The 20,150-nt window shown below is 47.3% G+C and overlaps 1 protein-coding gene across 5 annotated transcripts in view; it reads left to right on the top strand.

Annotated features, from left to right (window-relative positions):
* LITAF (lipopolysaccharide induced TNF factor) overlaps positions 1 to 20,150 on the top strand; it is a 111,088-nt gene that overhangs the window by 78,532 nt on the left and 12,406 nt on the right. Inside the window, exon 1 of one of the 5 annotated variants that reach the window (XM_067013454.1) lies at positions 6,435 to 6,446. The exons of the other annotated variants lie outside the window; for them this stretch is intronic. The gene's annotated coding sequence lies outside the window, so the exon portion shown is untranslated. Of the gene's footprint in view, positions 1 to 6,434; positions 6,447 to 20,150 lie in introns of those variants that run through there. 5 annotated transcript variants of the gene reach the window in all.

Raw genomic sequence — 20,150 nt, 5'->3', positions numbered from 1 at the left:
GCTTCCAATAAGTGGGGCTGATGTCATTGCCTGTTGGACTGAGCTTTGGTGGCTGGGAAATCCAGTTTCTGGAAGCCACAGGACCTTCCCATCTTAGCCCATCAGTGTAGACTCTCCCACCGGTCTTCCCAAGGGGAATAAATCCTTGGCCTGGTGAGCTGGCCCTGGTTCAGGCGCTGTCTGGAATGCAGGTTGGCCCTGCAGTTCCCCTGGGGCCCTTTTAAGGAAAGACATGGTTTGCATTAGTGTGTGCTTGACTGCCTCCCTTACCTTTCTACTCCCACCCCAAGACGTCTCTGGTGACTCTTAAAATGCGACTAACCTGGATGCCGCGTAGTGGGATGAGCTGGTATCTGGGACTCTACCAGCATGTTTGGTTTTATCACAATTGGCTTGGAGTCCAGAGAGCAGGTGACTTGCTCTACCTGGCATAGAATAACACCCATGCTGCACTTGACTTACCTCTCAGCCAGTCCTTGCTCTGGAATTTAAATGTGCACCAGACTCTCTAAGAAACATTTATTGTAGATCTACCATGAGAGAGGCCCATCTTCCCTCTTTCCTTGAAAGGCATGAATAATACATGCTTTTATTCAAATTTGTAAAAGTATCCTCGTTGTAATGTTTTTGTGGATTAAGTGACTCGGTGATTGATCTGAGATGGAGAATCAGTTTCTAAGTCTCTAAAATACTAGATTGAAGTCATTTGCTGTCTCTGGCAAGTAAACGTCCCTTTGTTCCTGTGGTCGCTTTTAAGGGATAGCTGTGGGGAAATAAAGTGCTACCCTTGCCTTGTAAAGGACACAAAAGTAATGGCTCCCAGTCCTGAGGGGTTTATGCTGTGGGTGGAAAATGGAAACACACACAGGTGAAAAGCCAGTGCTCAGCAATGCCCTTGTGACTCTGGAAGGATTGAAAGGAATGGAAAGGAGGGAGTTGTGAGCTGGGGGCCAGGTTAGTCAGGGAAAGTTTCATAGAAAAGCAGAGGCCTGAGTACATGTAGCAGAAGGTCCATGTGGACTAGATAGGCAGCATTCCGAATGAGCAGAAGGGGCTCGGCAAAGCTTCGGAGGAGGCACAGACTAGACCATAGTTGAGGACAGTTAAAGGGGAACCACTGAGAGTAAAGGAACCGGAAGGCCTCAGTTCATTTTCAAGGAGATAGGGCATGCTTTGTTGCCATTACCCACAACCAGAGGTACTATGGTGCCACTCTGAGAACGGGAGTATGCCATTAGGGACTTAAAATTCTCCCACCGAAGAGGAATCAACCCCAGCTACAGTGACGGTGGAAAAAGCGGGATCTGACACGAAGTCCTAGAGTCTTGGCATCCCGACTTGTCCTTATTTGTGCTTTTACTGCAACAAAAATAGCTCAGTGGGCGAGGTGGTCCATCTCATCATGCAAATAAGGCCTCCTTAACTCTGCCGACTTCAGTACTGATGTGTTTATGGTGTCTTTGCTGCCCATTTGGCACCCCCCATGGCCTGTTCTGAACTTGACTGGTGTTTACTTATCTTAACATTGTTATTTGAGTTCTAAGTGGTACTTTCCTGGGTCCTCACAATTTCATCTTATTGTTTGTACTCTGGGCAGTCAGGATCCTAACACTTCCGTAGCTAATGAAGTTGTCCTTTAGCCACAGGTTATTTCAGTAGAAGAACTGTGTGTAGTTTCATAGGGTTTAAGACCTGGACAGAAGAAAGGAAATATCAAGGGTGTCTGTGTGGTGATTCCCTGTTCACCTAGTAGGTAGGAAGTTAGTTCACCAAGATGGGAAAAGCCAGAGGCACTTTCTTCTTTGTGGGTGAAGAAGGTAACTTCAGGGAAAATGATGATGGAGAATTGACGCTTACTTAGCTCATGGAGTTTTAGAATTGGCAGTGTTCCTGGGGTAAATTTAAGAGCTTAGCATTGACTTGCCCTAACCTTGAATCCAGGGAGGTTATTCATAAAGGCTGCATTGATAGTTTTTAAAGTTATGTAAAAAATAACAATATTACAGAAAGTGTGAAAGATAAAGAAGATTATCAGGTATAATCTCACCCTGTGAATGAAACAACTAGCATCAGTTTTCTTTATTTGGCAGTTTTATCTTTTGTCATGGTGCCTGTTTTTTTAATGAAGTTGTAATCAGGGTACGTATCATTTTGTCTTCTGATGTAGTCCCATTAATGTTCTCATTGTGCTGTTGCATCAAAAACTATCATTCGGGGCTTCCCTGGTGGCGCAGTGGTTGAGAGTCCGCCTGCCGATGCAGGAGACACGGGTTCGTGCCCCGGTCCGGGAGGATCCCACGTGCCGCGGAGCGGCTGGGCCCGCGAGCCATGGCCGCTGCGCCTGCGCGTCCGGAGCCTGTGCTCCGCAACGGGAGAGGCCGCAACAGCGAGAGGCCCGTGTACCGCAAAACCAAACCAAAACAAAACAAAACAAAAAACAACTATCATTCATGTGGAAACTGGGGATGGTGGTTTCACCAGGAATCCAGGGGGAAATTGCCCTCTCTGATTCTGGGGGAGCAGCCCAGCTCCCCAGTGGAAGGATTTTCCATTCTACAAATCACTGTAATTTGTAGTTATGCCATCTTTGAACCTGGCTCTCAGATTGTGGTCACTTTTATCTTTGACTTGTGAAACAGACTGAATTTAGAAGATGTCATTTGAAAACATGTCTCTGAAATCTTTCCCTGTGAGCTTTGGTATTTTTTAACTGAGGGAGACCGAATCTGAATTTGTTTTGGGGTCCATTAGCCTAAGAACCTTAGTGTAATTTCTCACTTCCTTTCCCAAAGAGAGTTGGAGATCCCAATTTCCCCTTTTGTCTAAACTCTTCCTCCTTCCTGACTGAGAGTTTCAGAAGCACCATTTGCCTGGGACGTTTTCTGGTGCCATATACAGGTTAAATTACATTACAGCAAACACAGCGTCGCAGAATCTTTGTATTTTAAAGATTGCTAGCCAGTGGCCTTTAGTTTAAGAATTTTGAACAATATTTGATTGACTAAATGTAGAAGTCAGATAGTTCGTTAGGGTTTTTGAAATCAGGTTTCACTTGTGCTCACGTTATTGTAAAGAACATTTTTCTCTAGAGACTGTGAAAGACCAGCTCTCTTTGACCTCAGCTGGTTCTCCACCTTGTGTACAAACTAGACTGTTTTCTTAGGGGACCTGACAATTTGCATGTGTGTGTGTGTCCTTCTTTTGCTGAAGGAATGCCTTTTTTCCTGGGGTCATTTCTGCGATGCAAGTATACTCAGAGCAAGATTCTTTTCTGGGGCCGCGGGGTGGGGGCAGAGAGTGGAATTGAATAGTCTTCCTCTTTTTCTTCCTGCAAGAACTGATCTTAGAGGATTAAGTTGGTGGTGAAAAAGCTGCTTTATCTTCTCTCTGAAGGCTTTGCGCTTTTGTATGTTGAACTGATACCTTAAATCTAGAAAACAGGAGGATATATTTTTAGAAGAGTTTATCACCTACCTGTGGTTAAAGCCACTTTGTGAGAGTTTTAAAATCTATCTTAAGGGAGGGGGTACAGATTTGTGACCGGTAATCAGTGTGCATTCAGCTGGGAGGTTTGGAGATTCATTAAACTCTGAGGCCCATTTGCTTAAATAGGGTGTTATGTAGCTAGCCAGCTAGCTACTTAAGTATCCATCCACTCATCCTCAGTGAGAAATAATAGAAACCCTGATCATCACCCCTGCCTCCACTTAACCTTTCCCATTTAACCAAAATACACTTGAGGGGAAAAAAAAAAACTTTAAAAAGTAAACCTTAAAATTTTTTTGTTTTTGTTTTTAAAAACTGAACTTGAATGCTTTTGAGTGAGGCCTGCCTGCTCCAGTTCATCTTATAGTTAAATTTTAGATTTGCAGGAAAGTAGCAGTTAGTTCAGGGAGTTCTCATCTACCCCTCACCCAGTCGTTCTGTCTACCCAGCCCCCAACATCTTACATCATCACTACAGGACGTTTGTCAAACTAGGAAACTGACATTGGTACCTCACTGTTAATCGCATTCCAGACGTTATTTGGAGTTCACCAGTGTTCCCGCCATCGTCCCTTTTCTGTTCTAAGATCCCACCCAGGGTACCATAGTGCATCTAATCACCCCATCTCCCAGTCTCCTCCAGTCTACTACGGTTTCTCAGTCTTTCCTTTCCTTGCTTTTCATGACTTTCTGGAGAGTACCGGGCAGAGATTTTATAGAATTACCTTGACATTGGATTTGTCTGATGTTTTCCTCATGATTGCACCGGGGTTATGGGTTTGGGGGAAGAAGGCCACAGAGATGAAGGGCTCTTTGATCACATCACATCAGGGGCTACATGATACCCAAGAGAGATTGCTAATGAAGTTAACCTTCGTCTCTAAGGTTAAGGTGGTGTTTGCCAGGTTTCTCAATTGTAGATAGTCTTTTTCTCTTTCCCTAGACTTTTCTTTAAAAGCAAGATACTAAATCCAGCCCACACCTAGGAGAGGGAGGGGCTAGATTAATCTCCACCTCCCGGAGGGAGGGGGCTTCTACACATATCATTTGGAATTCTTCTGTAAGGAAGATTTGTTTTCTTTATTTAGGAAATACTTCTCTAAGTTGTAAGATAAGTAAGTACTCGGGATGTAAATGTATAATAAAGGTAATTAATATGGCTGTACATTATAAATGAAACATATTAAGAAAGTAAATCATAAGAGTTCTCATCACAAGGAAAAGAATTTTTTTCCTATTTCTTTAGTGTTGAATCTTTATGAGAGGATGGCTGTTCACTGAACTACTGTGGTAATCATTTCGTGATGTATGGCAAATCATTATGTTGTACACCTGAAACTTACACAGTGCTGTATGTCAGTTATATCTCAAACTGGAAAAGAAAACTACCCCCCAAAAATACACTCTTTCAAAGAACGTGCACTATAGATTCCCCCATCGTATATGGGCTATATATACGCCATATGTGCACATGAAATCTCAGCTCTGCCAGGAGGTTGTCTGCGCATTGCTTTCTCTAAAGCTCTGGGGGATCCAGAGAAACATGGAAGATAGCCCTTCCCTGGAGGGGTGTAATGCGGTCGGTCCAGTTAGGGAAACAGAATCTAATTTGCAGACGGGAAGCAATTAGGACACAGGGGGAAGGCTTCTGTCCTGCAGGGCTGGGTTGTATAGGATAGGTAAAAGGGGAAGCGGGGCATGCCTTAAAAGACTGAAGTAGGGCTTCCCTGGTGGCGCAGTGGTTGAGAATCCGCCTGCCGATGCAGGGGACACGGGTTCGTGCCCCGGTCCGGGAAGATCCCACATGCCGCGGAGCGGCTGGGCCCGTGAGCCATGGCCGCTGAGCCTGCGCGTCCGGAGCCTGTGCTCCGCAACGGGAGAGGCCACAACAGTGAGGCCCGCATACCACAAAAAAAAAAAAAAAAAAAAAAAGACTGAAGTAGCTAACGTTTACCACCCTGTTCTCACCTTAAGTCTTGCTAAAGGCAAGACTGTTCTATAATTTTCAAAGGTATGACATTTATAAAACCTACAGTCATCTGGACTATGGTCAGAATTGAGAAAATAAGCAAATAAGAGTCGCCCAAGTAACGCAGGTATTTATCATCAAGATAAATGCCCAAGCTTGTTTACTTTCCTCATGGGAGGCACCCAAGGAAACTAGTAATTCTTACTTTACACAGAGTTCTTACGCACTGGGTTGTGGTTTTCCAGTCCTCGGAAGCTTTGAAGCAGCAAATGGAGGAGTAGGATGGGGGCTGCCAGCAGCCTGGGGTGTCACAGAACCACAGGATGCTGACACAAGCATTTCCCTTCCTCCCTCCCTCCCTCCCTTCCTTCCTTCCTTCCCTCCTTCCTTCCAATCCTCCTTTCCTCCCTCTCTTTCTCTCTCCCTTTCTTTCTTGACTTTAAGAAGGCAGAGAGAAATAATAGGGGATCATTTTAGAAAATGGTGAAGAGATTTTCAGGGGAGAGATATTGAAAAAGGGGCCTCGATCAGAATGAAGCAACACCAGAAGTTATGAGACTGGAGTTTTTGTTGTGTTGAGACGTGATCTGGGGAGAGGACCCCTTGGCTACGGGCCTTTGGGCCTTTGATGTGTGTTTATACTGATGGGGAGTTGTTGGATGGCTTCTGCTGTGGTTGCTTTCTCCTGGTATTCTAGGTTTTGAGGCTTATTTTTAGAATCTGAATTTTCCCTGGCAGGAGTTGAAAACTTTGGGGAGCTTTTCAAGTCGCTCTTGGGCTGCTGGTTAATGAAACAGAACCTGCATGGGGGAGTCCCTCCCGAGAAGGTCCAGCCTGGTAGCCTGGTCCCCACCTCGCCTGGGCCAGGCTCTTTGTTTTTTTTCTCTTGGCCGTGCTGTGCGTTATGCGGGATCTTAGTTCCCCGACCAGGGATAGGACCTGTTCCCCTTGCAGTGGAAGCGGGGAGTCTTAACCACTGGACTGCCAGGGAAGTCCCAGGGCCAGGCTCTTGATGGCAGAAGTGCTCCTGTAACCCGACCCCACCCTCCTGGCTAACCACTGCTCACCCCCCCACAGGACACAGGTGTGCCTGCCTCAGTGTCTTCTGCCACACTGTTCACCCCCCTCCTGTTCTGCCCTCGCCTGTGTCCTTCTCTTGTCTTAGACCCTCCGCTTGCCTTAGAATCTGGGCTCAGTTTCCCCTTTGCATTTGCTCCCATGTCTCTCCATGTTGGTTAACTTTGCCTCCCTAGATGGGTTCCTTTAGGCCACTGAGGGAGGGTCCATGCCTCCCCAATCCCACATCTGCCATCAGCCTTCAGAACCTCCCGCCTGTGGGAGCATGTGTGTATGTATAACTGATTTAGTTTGTTGTAGAGGGAAAACTAACACACTATTGTAAAACAATTATACTCCAATAAAGATGTAAAATAAAATAAAATAAAATAAAATAAAATAAAGAATTTTGTAAGTGTTCAGTTATGAGAACAACAGATTAGATGAAGGTGAGTCTCATTTTAATAAATTGCTCAATTAGTCAATCAGCAAGCATTGATTGAATCCACTTTGGACTAATCACTCTTCCAAGCCTTTTATAAGGGGTACAGAGGAATTTTTTTTTTTTTTTTTTTTTTTTTTTTTCGGTACGCGGGCCTCTCACTGTTGTGGCCTCTCCCGCTGCGGAGCACAGGCTCCGGACGCGCAGGCCCAGCGGCCATGGCTCACGGGCCCAGCCGCTCCGCGGCATGTGGGATCCTCCAGGACCAGGGCACGAACCCGTGTCTCCTGCATCGGCAGGCGGACTCTCAACCACTGCGCCACCAGGGAAGCCCCAGAGGAATTTTTAAATAAGCTACTTATAATCTGGTTGAGGACACAAAAGCAAAAAAAAAAAAAAAAAAAAAACCTCCCGCCTGAAAAATGGATCATAGTGTAAAATGTGAAGAGAAGAATTTTATTTTGGCCAATAGGATGTTGTTAGTACAGATTTGGGGCTGATATAGCAGAAATGGTGGAGTGCACATCTTTTCACCAAAGAGAAGTAATCAGTAACCAACTTCAGTGATGATGTCATTTCACCCAGAGGTGGGAGGACAAAAGAGACCAACCTGGGGAGGGCAAATATGGGTTTGCAGAAGAGGCTTTTTTTCCCCATTTAAAAAAAAAGTTTTGGGACTTCTCTGATGGCGCAGTGGTTAAGAATCCACCTGCCAATGCAGGGGACATGGGTTTGAGCCCTGGTCCAGGAAGATGCCACATGCCAGTTGCAGAGCAACTAAGCCCGTGCACCACAACTACTGAGACTGTGTTCTAGAGCCCATGAGCCACAACGACTGAGCCTGTGTGCCACAACTACTGAAGCCCGCATGCCTAGAGCCTGTGCTCCGCAGCAAGAGAAGCCACTGCCATGAGAAGCGCACTCACCGCGATGAAGAGTAGCCCCCGCTTGCCACAACAAGAGAAAGCCGGTGCACGGCAACAAAGACCCAACGCATCCAAAAATAAATAAATAAATAAAATAAATTTATTAAAGTAAAAGATTTAACGTATTTTATTTTAAATTTCATTAATTTTAAAACTTATTATAAATACATCATAATTAATATAAATAATTAAATAATAGATTATAGAACTGTAAATTTTTAAAGTTATAAATGTTTAACTTATTAATTTTTTCTTAATTTAATTTTTTGATTATGTAATATTGCTGTGGCTCAATATACAAAAGATCAACTTGGGGGTATAAGAGTGAAAAGCATTCATTTGGCTACATCCCCCAGTGCCTCCCCCCTCTGCTTACAGGCAACCACTGTTACCAGTTTCTTTGTTTCTTTTTTTTTTTTTCTTCTTTTTAGCCACATGCAACAGTGAAAGCGTGGCGTTCTAACCACTGGACTGCCAGGGAATTCCCAGTTATCCGTTTCTTGCGTATCCGTTTGGAGGCATTTTATGCATATCTTACAAAGAAATACATATATCCTTCTTCGTTGTACCCAAATGATGACCTATGACAATAAACACCATTTGGGCTTTTTTCATGCACTGATACATCTCGGAGATAACTGCATTTCTGCACATAAACTTCCTCATTCTGTCTTTTTTTTGTGGCTGCATTGGGTCTTCGCTGCTGCGCACGGGCTCTCTCTAGTTGCGGTGAGCTGGGGCTACTCTTCATTGTGGTGCGCGGGCTTATTGGCAGTGGCTTCTCTTGTTGCGGAGCACAGGCTCTAGGGCATGCGGGCTCAGTAGTTGTGGCACACGGGCTTAGCTGCTCCGGGGCATGTGGGATCTTCCTGGACCAGGGCTCAAACCCATGTCCCCTGCATTGGCAGGCGAATTCTTAACCACTGTGCCACCAGGGAAGCCCCCTCATTCTGTCTTGATGGTTGCATACTATTCCCTTGTGTGGATGCACCATAACTGGTCTACCCAGGCCTCTGCTGGTGGACAGTTAGGCTGTTTCTGGCAACATTGCAGTGAGTACCCTTGTGTGCTTATCATTTTGTCACTGCACCCATGCATGGGGTCAGCTCTGATACAGATTCCTAAAGGAGGAATTGCTGGGTTAAAGGACTCACGCATGTTAAATTTTGGTAGATGCTTCTGTTGTGTGAGACTCAGGTTACCTTCCTGCCGGCTCTGGGAGAGAGGCCTGTTCATCCACACCCAGGCCAGCTCTGTGTACAATCAAACATGCTGCTCTTTGCCAGGGTGAAAATGGCAAATCTAATGATGGGTGAAAAAGATCTTGGTATCAGTTGTGGATTTTTTTAAACATAGACCTTTCATTTTATTTATTTATTTAATTGAAGTATAATCGATTTACAATGTGTTAGTTTCTGGCATATGGCAAAGTGATTCAGTTATACATATATATACATATTCTTTTTCATTATGGTTTATTACGGGGTATTGAATATAGTTCCCTGTGCTATACAGTAGGTCCTTGTTATTTATCTATTTTGTGTATATTAGTGTGTACCTGCTAATCCCAAACTCCCAATTTATCCCTCCCCACCTTCCCCCTTTGGTAACCATAACTTTGTTATCTCTGTCTATCAAACCTTTCATTTTAGAGCAGTTTTGGATTTACAGAAAAGTTGCAGAGCTGGTGCAGAGGTGCCATATGCTCCATCCAGCCTCCCCGGCTGTTAGCAGCTTACATCATCAGGGTGTATTTGCCACAGCTAAGAAACTGACATTGGTAACTTCCTATTAACCAAGCTCCAGACTTTTTGAGTGTCACCACTTTTTCCGCTGGATTCCATTCCAGGGTCCAATCCAGGATCCTACCTTTTGTTCGGTTGTCACCTGTCATTCTCCTTTGGTCTGTGACAGTTTCTCAAACTTTCCTTTTTCCATGACCTTGGCTGTTTTGAGTTCTGGCCTGGTCCCCTGTAGAAAGTCGCCCACTTTGGGTTTGTCTGAGGTTTTCTTGTGATGAGCCTGGGGTCAGGGGTTTGGGGGAGCAAGACCACCAAGCCAGAGTGCCTTTTTTACTCTGTCAGATCAGCTGGTGTGTGATGTCCACATGACTTCTCACTGATGATATTAAGCTTGACCATCTGTCTCTGAGTCACTTTAGCTGCATTTCACTGCTTTGGAGAGAGATAAGCATCTTTCTGTATGTGAAGACTGGGTTGGCCGGGGTGGGGGTGGGGTGGGGGGAACTGTCCAGGGGTGGGTCGTGGTCAGCATGATGGGTGTGGGATTGAGGAGTTTGGGGGACCGTGGGCATTGCGTGCAGACCCCCGGGTCCCCAGGGACCTGCTGTGGATGGGCTGATGGGGAGGCACAGCCCCTGAAGGTAGAGGTGCAGGGCCAGGCCAATGAGGCAGTCCTTCCAGAGGAGATGCCAGCAGCCTTGGGAGAAGAGGACAGGAAACGGGAAGTGGGCTTGGAGGGGTCATGGCCAAGAGAGGAAGGAGGCTAGTGGTCACGGGTGAATCCGTGGACACGGAAGAGAAGCAGGGAGCCAGAGGGACTGAGGACTCTGGCTGAGGGAAGAGAGGAGTTTTGATTTTTACTTTTTTTTTTTTTTTTTTGCGGTATGCGGGCCTCTCACTGTTGTGGCCTCTCCCGTTGCGGAGCACAGGCTCCGGACGCGCAGGCCTAGCAGCCATGGCTCACGGGCTTAGTTGCTCCGCGGCATGTGGGATCTTCCCGGACCAGGGCACGAACCCGTGTCTCCTGCATCGGCAGGCGGATTCTCAACCACTGTGCCACCAGGGAAGCCCTGATTTTTACTTTTAAATAAGGAAAGATTTGAACCAGCCTAGAGATCAGGAGAGAAGCCAGCTGAGAGGGCAGGATTGGCAGGAGGGGTCATTGTTGGAGCAAAGTCCCCCGACGTGGTGGGGCGTGGCGGGGTGGCCACACTCATGGGCTTTAAGTGGAGTTTGAACCAGAGAAGGGCTCCTTCAGTACCGAGGGCGGGCGGACAGATGCCTGGGAGCTGGGGTGGGAGGTTGAGGGGCTCAGGTATCTGATGGGGGACACCCACCATGGGAGGGGGAGAGCCCCCATGGGAGTCTGCAGGGCCAGAGGGGGATTCGACAACCTAGCTAGGAGGGGGCAGGTTTGTTTGCTCTGGCTGCTGTAACAAGTTACAAGCCTAGTAGGTGAAATAACACGTTTATTATCCTACAGTCTAGAGCTCAGAAGTCCAAAATGGGTGTCACTGGGTGACACTCAAGGTGCTGCATTCTTCCTTGAGGCTCTAGGCTGGAATCCGTCTAGCAGCCGCTTGCATGTCTTGGCTCATGGCTCCGTGGGCCAATTTCAAAGCCAATGGGCCTCTTCTCTCTTTCATGCCCTCCTGCTTCCCTATTCTAAGGACCCCTGTGGTTGCCTCAGGCCCACCTGGATCATCTCCTCATCTCAAGGGCCTTAACTTCATCACAGCTGCAGAGTCCCTTTTGCCATTTAAGGCATGTTCTGGGGATTAGGATATAGACAGCTTTAAGGGGCATTATTCTGTCTATGCACTGCAGGTGGGGGTGGGAGGGTCAGGCTGTAGGGGGTTTGGACAAACAAAGGCGTGAAGGTAGAGGCCTCAGAACAGGGGCACGTGGTGTGATGGGATCTGTGCTTGGGTCCTCCTGCCTCCTGGCAGTGAGACCTCTGTGTCACTGGGGGCAAGTGACCTCCTCCCCAGATTTTACTCTGCTTCCCTGTAAGTAATTAGAACTAATGCTTTCGTAGTGACCCACATGCCCAGTGTTCTGGGCACATCCAACTTGCAACACTGTGAAGGTGTGAGTACGATTGTTTGCCCATTTTCCACATGAGGAAACCAAGGCACAGAGAAATGAAGCAACTCCAAGTTCACACAGCCTAGACATGGCAGAGTTGGGACTTGAACCAAGGAAGTTTGGTCCCAGTTACTGCTGTTAAACATTCAACCTACCTTAAAATCCTATCGTCTTAATTTTCTTTGGGCCTTTTTTGTTCCCCTGTCCATACCCCGTCTGCTCACATGCTTCCATGTCTTCTCTTTTCTCCAAATCACTGTTGAGTATTCAGCAGGCCAGGTCGTGGTCCACGTCATTCCTACTGACCCCTGAGAGGTGGGTGGTGCCCGCCCATGCTTATAAATGACGGGCGACACACACAGATGTTTCTGAAGACCCCACATGCGACCGTATCTTGGGTACCAGGCAGAGACATCCCACCTGTAACATTTCTGAGCTCAGTGGCCATGGCCTTGCTTCTCCATCAGGTCAGTTCCTGATCGGAGTCGCCTATGAAGCCCATGTGTCTTGTACAATTGCCCAAGGAGAATTCTCAGCATCGGGCATTACCTCTCTGTCCTCATCCTCCTTTGCTTTTGGACCCTGCCTGCCTGTCGGTCATTTCACCAGAAAGGATTGGGAGTGGGAAGAAAAAAATCACCTGAGACTCCTTAAGCCCCTCATCTGCCAAGAGTCCCCTTTCCATCGTGCTGGTTATAAGTAAGCACTGAGGGTGGAGATGCTGCAAAGGTGTGAACTCCGCCCCCCCCTTCCTGTCCACATGTGTCCGCAGCAGTTGCTGATGTTTATGGCATCTTGGGGTAGAAGCTCATTAGAGCCTCTGAATTTTCTTGACACCCATGAAAAAAGATTGTCATTTTTGGAGAATGGTTGACACACTATCCATGTAGAACAGGTGGCTTCAGGCCATGCCAAGGACCAGGTGATGAACATGGAGTGACAGGTGTTACTGAGAGTTTGGGCTGGTGGCAGCGAGGAACCTGCTCATAAGTTCAGATCTTGGACGGATGGTGCAGCCACAGGAAGCGCCTCCTTCTTGCTCTCTTCTGAAACCCCAACCAGAATCAGCCGTGGTTGTTGGCAAAATTCGGGGGCGCCTTCTGCAGAGCCCGGGGACGAGCAGCCTCAGAAACTTGCATCAAAGGGTAAAGAAGAGTCATGTACCAAAATGTTCATTGCAGCTCTATTTACAATAGCCAGGACATGGCAGCAACCTAAGTGTCCATCAACAGATGAATGCATAAAGAAGATGTGGTACCATATATACAATGGAATATTACTCAGCCATAAAAAGAAACGAAGTTGAGTTATTTGTAGAGACGTGGATGGACCTAGAGGCTGTCGTACATGGTGAAGTAAGTCAGAAAGAGAAAAACAAATGCCATATGCTAACACATATATATGGAATCTAAGAAAAAAAAATGTCATGAAGAGCCTAGGGGTAGGATGGGAATAAAACACAGACCTACTAGAGAATGGACTTGAGGATATGGGGAGGGGGCAGGGTAAGCTGTGACAAAGTGAGAGAGTGTCATGGACATATATACACTACCAAACATAGGGTGGATAGCTAGTGGGAAGCAGCCGCATAGCACAGGGAGATCATCTCGGTGCTCTGTGACCACCTAGAGGGGTGGGGTAGGGAGGGTGAGAGGGAGGGAGACGCAAGAGGGACGAGATATGGGAACATATGTATATGTATAACTGATTTACTTTGTTATAAAGCAGAAACTAGCACACCACTGTAAAGCAATTATACTCCAATAAAGATGTTTTTAAAAAAAAGAAAAAGTAGGGCTTCCTTGGTGGCGCAGTGGTTGAGAGTCTGCCTGCCGATGCAGGGGACACGGGTTCGTGCCCTGGTCCGGGAAGATCCCACATGCCGCGGAGTGGCTGGGCCCGTGAGCCATGGCCGCTGGGCCTGAGCGTCCGGAGCCTGTGCTCCGCAACGGGAGAGGCCACAGCAGTGAGAGGCCCACGTACCGCAAAAAAAAAAAAAAAAAAAAAAAAAAAAAAAAAAAAAAAGAAAAAGTAAAAATGAACTGATCTTGAAGTTTAGAGACTGGCTTTTTAATCTCTGATTTTGCCTTGTTTGTGTTTGCTTGCCTCCACACTTCCCTTTTCAAGTTCTTTCCACCCACATCTTTTTTCTTTTTTTCAAAGGGTCTGAGGAGAGCCCTTCTTACTTTTCTTTCTTTAATTAATTAATTTAACTTATTTATTTATTTATTTTTGGCTGTTTTGGGTCTTCATTGCTGCGTGTGGGCTTTCTCTAGTTGCGGCGAGTGGGGGCTACTCTTGGAGTGCGCGGTCTTCTCATTGTGGTGGCTTCTCGTTGCGGAGCACGGGCTCTAGGTGTGCGGGCTTCAGTAGTTGTGGCATGCGGGCTCAGTAGTTGTGGCTCGCAGGCTCTAGAGCACAGGCTCAGTAGTTGTGGTGCACGGGCTTAGTTGCTCCATGGCACGTGGGATCTTCCCGGACCAGGGCTCGAACCCATATCCCCTGCACTGGCAGGTGGATTCTTAACGACTGCACCACCAAGGAAGTCCCTCCGCCCACACCTTGATCTTCTGGATATCACAGGGTGCCCTGTTGAGAAATACCATTCTCCCCAAGGAATTCTGGAAGAAACAAAGGATTCCAGACCAGTTAAGTGATTCCAGTTCTGGAGCATATTTGGCCAAATCCTCATGTTACCTTGAACTGAACTGCGAGGCCATCTGTTATTGAGGCCTGTTGTTAGTAACATCTTCCTATAAAAAAAAAAACTTCATTTTTGTCAGATTCTAAGTTGAGGCTCTTAGGGTAAGACCCTCCCATTTACGTCTGCTTCCAAATCTTGATGCCATCCAAGATAGGTCTTGGTGTCCTTTTTACACATAGGTATCATTTTCTCCAAACATTTGTGGAAATATCGGGGTGACCAAATTGTCTTGGTCTTTGCCAGGGACTTTCCCAATTTAGGTACCAAAAATCCTATATCCGGGAAAATCCCTGTGTCCTGGGTGAACTGGGACAGTGGGTTGGTTACCCTTTGAAGCACCCATGATGTTTTGAGCTTAGTTCTAGGTGCTGGGGATGCAGATTTTAATAATTTCAATCCTTGCCCTTAAAGAGCCCACAGACTGGTTAGGAAGACGTCTTAGACGAGAAAGGTGCCCTGTGACAAGTACAGAAGAGAAATATATGTTAATGACAGCTAGCACGTGCTGAGGGCATACGTGTCTCTCATTGCTCTGGGTCCTTTTCGCAAGTGGATTCATTTAATCCTCCCAAGAGCCTCATGAGGAAGAAGCTGCCAGTGTGCTCATTTTACAGATGGGAAAACTGAGGCACCAAAGTCATGCCCAGGGGAACTTTGATGTGATCACAGGCTCTCTGGCTCCAGACCCTGCACCCTTGATTTCTGCAATGTGTAGAGAGAGGTTCGGGAGGAATTAGTTATCCTCTGGGAAAGTCAGAGATCACCTTTTGGAGGAGGTGGCAAGCCAAGCAGGGATATGATGGGTGAGAGGAATTTGCAAACCCATAGGGAAGGAAGGAAACGGGGCAAAGAGGAAAGAGCATGCTTGGGGCATGTTTGGGGACATCCAAGCCAGGCTGCAGACACATCAATTTGCAACTGTAGTGGAAGGTGAAGTGAGAAGCAGGGTGGGGAGCTGGGGGTCCAGCGTGTCCTGGGAACCCCCTCCATCCCAGGCAACTCAGGACCTTAGGTCACCTTAGTCGGGGGGCATGTTGGCCGGTGTCAGAAAGACCCCAGTGGTCTCAATTTTAGGTAAACGGGCCACTGAATGCATTGAACTAAGGCTAGTGGTGGATTTGGAGGCTGAAATTGCAGGCCTTGGCTTGTGATATGGAGACAATAGATGAAGATTTCTAGCACTGCCTTTTTCTTTCTCTTTTTCTTTTTATTAAGGTAACATTCATCAAACATAAAATTCACCGTTTGAAAGTGTACAGTTCAGTGCCAAGTAGTACAGTCATAGTGTTGTGCAACCATCACCTCCATCCAGTTCCAGAACATTTTCATCACCCTAAAAAGAAACCCGGTACCTGTTTCCTCCCAATACCCTCCCCTCCCCACCCCCAGCTCCTGCACCATTAATTGGTTTTCTGTCTCTGGATTTACCTATCCTGGACATTTCGTATAAATGGATGGAAGCATACAATGATTTCGCATCTGGCTTCTCTCACTTAGCATCATGTTTTCGAGGTTCATCCCAGCGATGTTTTGGAACCGCTGTATCAGTGATCGAGGTGGTCGGCCAGCCATCTCTAGGCTTCCCAGAAGTCAGGTCCCTGCCTCTGAATTTAGGATTCCAGGCAAACGCTGCCAGGCTGGGACCCCAAGTTATCCAGTGAACACCGGTGCAGGCTCAGATCGAGTACAATGACTCCCAGAGCCTGTGTGAGCGCCCGGAATAGCAGCTCCACCGGGGTGTTTCCGGGAATTCTAAGACTGTTTAGGCCGAGTTTTTTTAGTAACAAATCTGTTGCTGAAAGTGACTCCGAGTTTTTTCCTGTGTCTCGAGGTTTCAGGATCAATTCATTAATCTCAGCTCAAGGCGGGAAGATCACTGCACCCACCGGTGTGGCTTCTCTCCAGGATTTTGAGGGCTTTTTGCTACTGTCTTTCAACAGCGATATTAAAAAGCCTGCTCTGAGACTCGGTTGGCATGGCCTTTGCCTTTTCTTCCCTGGGAGCTGCAGCAGGTGGCAGAGATATCCCAGCCCCTCACTGCTGCTTGAAGCAAATGTGGCATCTCAGAAGTTCTGAGATCTCCCCTTCGTTGCTTGTGTCCCCCAGACGAGCAGGAATTGCTCTGTGGATATCTAACTTTGGCTGATCACCGACCTCCTGGACCCCTGATTCTCATTAAAGAAGTAGATCATTTTTTTTTGTTGTTGTTGTTGTTGTTTTGCGGTATGCGGGCCTCTCACTGCTGTGGCCTCTCCCGCCGCGGAGCACAGGCTCCGGACACGCAGGCCCAGCGGCCATGGCTCACGGGCCCAGCCGCTCCGCGGCATGTGGGACCCTCCCGGACCAGGGCACGAACCCGTGTCCCCCGCACCGGCAGGCGGACTCCCAACCAGTGCGCCACCAGGGAAGCCCGAAGTAGATCGTTTTGAACTGCAAAGTCCTCATGACAAAATTAGTTGGAGTCCATAATGGGCAGGTAGTTTTTAAAATCTTGTCTTGGGTGTGTGGTGTGAATGTCTGTGTATATGCCTCTTCACGGGTGTTAGGAAGGCAGAGAGAAAGGGGGTGACCTGTCGCCTTGGGCTCAAGTATGTTGCTTCCACTGAGAATTGATTTTCCTTTCACGTTTCATTGGGGGGGCAAAGTGTGCAAAACGAGTTGCTGATTGTGTCTGGGTCTCCCAGCCTGGGAGGTATTTTGATGAGTTCTAAAGAGCTCCAGAGTCTGAAGGGCATGGGTTCAAACCACTCCATCTCTGTAAATTTGGATAAGCCGCTCAACCTCTCTGGGCCCCAGTTTTTTCATTTGTAAATCGGGTTGATGACAACAATAATTTCTGACTCAGTGGTGTGGGAATGACATGGGATGATGCATGTAAGGGCGTGAATTACAGGGCCCGCTGTGGTAAAGTAAGAGCCCGTTATGGTTCATCTTAATGCAGTTGTGAATCTGGGATGGGGTGTGGAGGAGCAGTTGTGAGATGAATAGTAGATTCTGATCAGGCCAGGACCTCTGGACTCTGAGATGCCAAAATAAGGCGTAAACAGTCCTGTTATTTGGAACCCCTGAGCACCCTTTACTTTCTTCCTGGAGTGAGGACCCAGCAGATTCAAGACCCAGAGGAGTGATGGGTGCAGGAGGAAGTAGATGCCAGCCCAGCCCTGCTTGGCCCCAGTACAACAGAAGGGAGTGTCCGTCCGTCTGATCAACCTACACCCCTGTCCACCTCCCTCCCTTGTGGCTCATGAGATTAAGTTGCGAGAGGGCTGGGCGTGCCTGGAAAAGAACATGCAGATGAAAGGGATCCTAGGACTTGGTCCGTAAAAGGTTAAAAACTGAGTTCGGACAATTGCATTTATGACACCAAGAAAGGAGGAGTCATATTTTAGAAATACTCAATAAATAAATGTGGGTGATCAGTGGAACTCATTGGGTCCAACTACCTCTTTCCAAACAGTGAGTTCTCACTGGGGATCCAAGGGAATGAAAATTGGTTTTGGGGGGAGGGGAGAGGTGAAAAAAATCTGAGATATTACAGTAGTGTGTTGCCCTCCAAAACTCAACCCTGCCCAACAAAATCTTATTTCTTAGTATTTAATTTTTCTTGTTAGGGAGAAATTAAATTATATTCAAGTTAATTAATTGAATTTAAATATAATTTAATTTTTTTCCTTGGGGGCCAGGGGTAGGAGGGGAGGGAGGGAGGCAGCTGTAATGAAACCAAGATTGGGAAATCCTGTTTTATACTGGGTTCAGTGAATGAACTACTCCCAGACTTATTCCCATAGGCTTGCCCAGGAATAAATATACATGTAGCCCTCACTGCCCATTTAAGAGAATATCTTTCACCCAGCGAATTGTTGAGTCTTAGAACAAGGGATGTTTTCAGCTAGGGACCCCAAACTTCCAGTTGGCATATTTACGGATGAGAGAGTGGGGCCCAGGATCATGCAGCTGGTCATGGGCCAATTTCCAAGTCCAAGCCTGATTCTTACTTATTTATTTACTGATTGATTGATTGGCTGTGTTGGGTCTTCGTTGCTGCATGCGGGCTTTTTCTAGTTGCGGTGCGCTGGCTTCTCATTGCCATGGCTTCACTTGTTGCGGAGCACGGGCTCTAGGCGCACAGGCTTCAGTAGTTGTGGCACGCGGGCTTCAGTAGTTGTGGCTCGTGGGCTCTAGAGCGCTGGCTCAGTAGTTGTGGCGCATGGGCTTAGTTGCTCCGAGGCATGTGGGATCTTCCCGGACCAGGGATTGAACCCGTGTCCCCTGCATTGGCAGGCGGATTCTTGACCACACTGCTCCACCAGGGAAGCCCAGCCTTGTTCTTCTTGCATCGGGAAGGCATCTCTTCATGCATCAGAAATGCCTCCTTTTCCTTTTCTGTAACCAGTGGTCACGATTCAGCTACCTAACATTTGGCCCCAGTGCAGCGTGGAAAGGCAGGGCCTCTGGTTCAAGAAGTATTTGGAATTTCAAGATGGCGGCAGCATTCAACTGAGCTTGGGGGGCCCTTCTGCGTGTAGGGCCCCGTGGGACTACACGGGTCACATGCCTGTGATGTCAGCCCTGGTCACATTTTCCATATTTAAAAAAAGGGGTTTGGAATGCCTCTCTCTGCATTTGGAAGGAGCTAATAAAAGAGTCATTCTGAGATGGTGGAAACAGAAGTCTCCAGCCCTTAGCATTTCTCGATTCCTCCTGCAGGGGCAGGTGGAAGGTGGGTGGAGAATCGCCTTCAATGTGTCCTTTTCAATAGACAGTCGAGAAAAGCCACTCTCAGGGGCTTAATAAGAAAATTAAACAACTGGGGAGGGAGGAGGGAGACCCCCTTGTTTGTTCCTTTATTTCCCCCCACAAAGCTCCCCGTAACTGTGGCAACCTGGGTTCTGCAGAGGCTGCACCCCAGCCACCCAGGGCCACCAAAGGATTCTCAAGGCTGTGCTTTTATGTGGCAAAACTGTGGCTTTTCTGTTTTGTGAAACTAAAAGACACTTTCCTGTGGTTTCCAGTTTGTCCCAGAAAAACGGATCACAATTATTAGATGGAATTGTGCTAGTGCCTCAGCACACAGGCGGCGGCTCTGGAGGCATGCAGGGCTCTCTGCTGACAGTGGAGTGTGTCTGTGTGTCTGTGTGTCCACATGTGTGTCTGCCCTTAAGAATTTCACATTGTGGGAGTGAGGATGGGGGTGTGGAGGCCAGTTGAACAAATCCTTTCTGGAAGGGTGGCTTAGTGGCTGGCTAGGTGGGCCTCCTGCCCCTGGGGGAAACCAAATTAAAAAGAAATGGGGGTGGGGAGAGAAAAGAAAAAAGAGAGAGAAATGGGATTGACTGAAGTGGCATTTCCTGGCTTGGGGCCTGGGGGAAGGCAAGCTGTGGAATTTATTTAGAAAGCTTTCAAAGCAGCTGGTTATGTGTTTTTTTCCCCTCCCTCCCTCCCTTCCTCCCTTCCTCCCTTCCTTCCTTCCTTCCATCTTCCTTCCTTCCTTCCTTCCTTCCTTCCTTCCTTTCCTTAAACCATTCTAGACTGTTGCTCTTGTTCTTTTCAGAATTATGAGCATGTTTCTGTGGCTGTTTGATCCAAAAGCAGTGTTCCTGAGAGAGTGTCCTGAAGTTCCAGAAAATAGGATGTGGCCGCAAGAAAGATGATGATGGACAATTAAAACAGGGGCAAAAAAATAAAAATAATAAAAATAAAACAGGGGCAGGGGTGGGTAGACATTCATTTCCAGAACC

This window comes from Kogia breviceps, chromosome 14 (genome assembly GCF_026419965.1).
Source record: "Kogia breviceps isolate mKogBre1 chromosome 14, mKogBre1 haplotype 1, whole genome shotgun sequence".
Taxonomy (NCBI): domain Eukaryota; kingdom Metazoa; phylum Chordata; class Mammalia; order Artiodactyla; family Physeteridae; genus Kogia; species Kogia breviceps.
The sequence above is the reverse complement of the archived record's forward strand: the minus strand, read 5'-3'. Positions and strand labels throughout refer to the sequence as shown.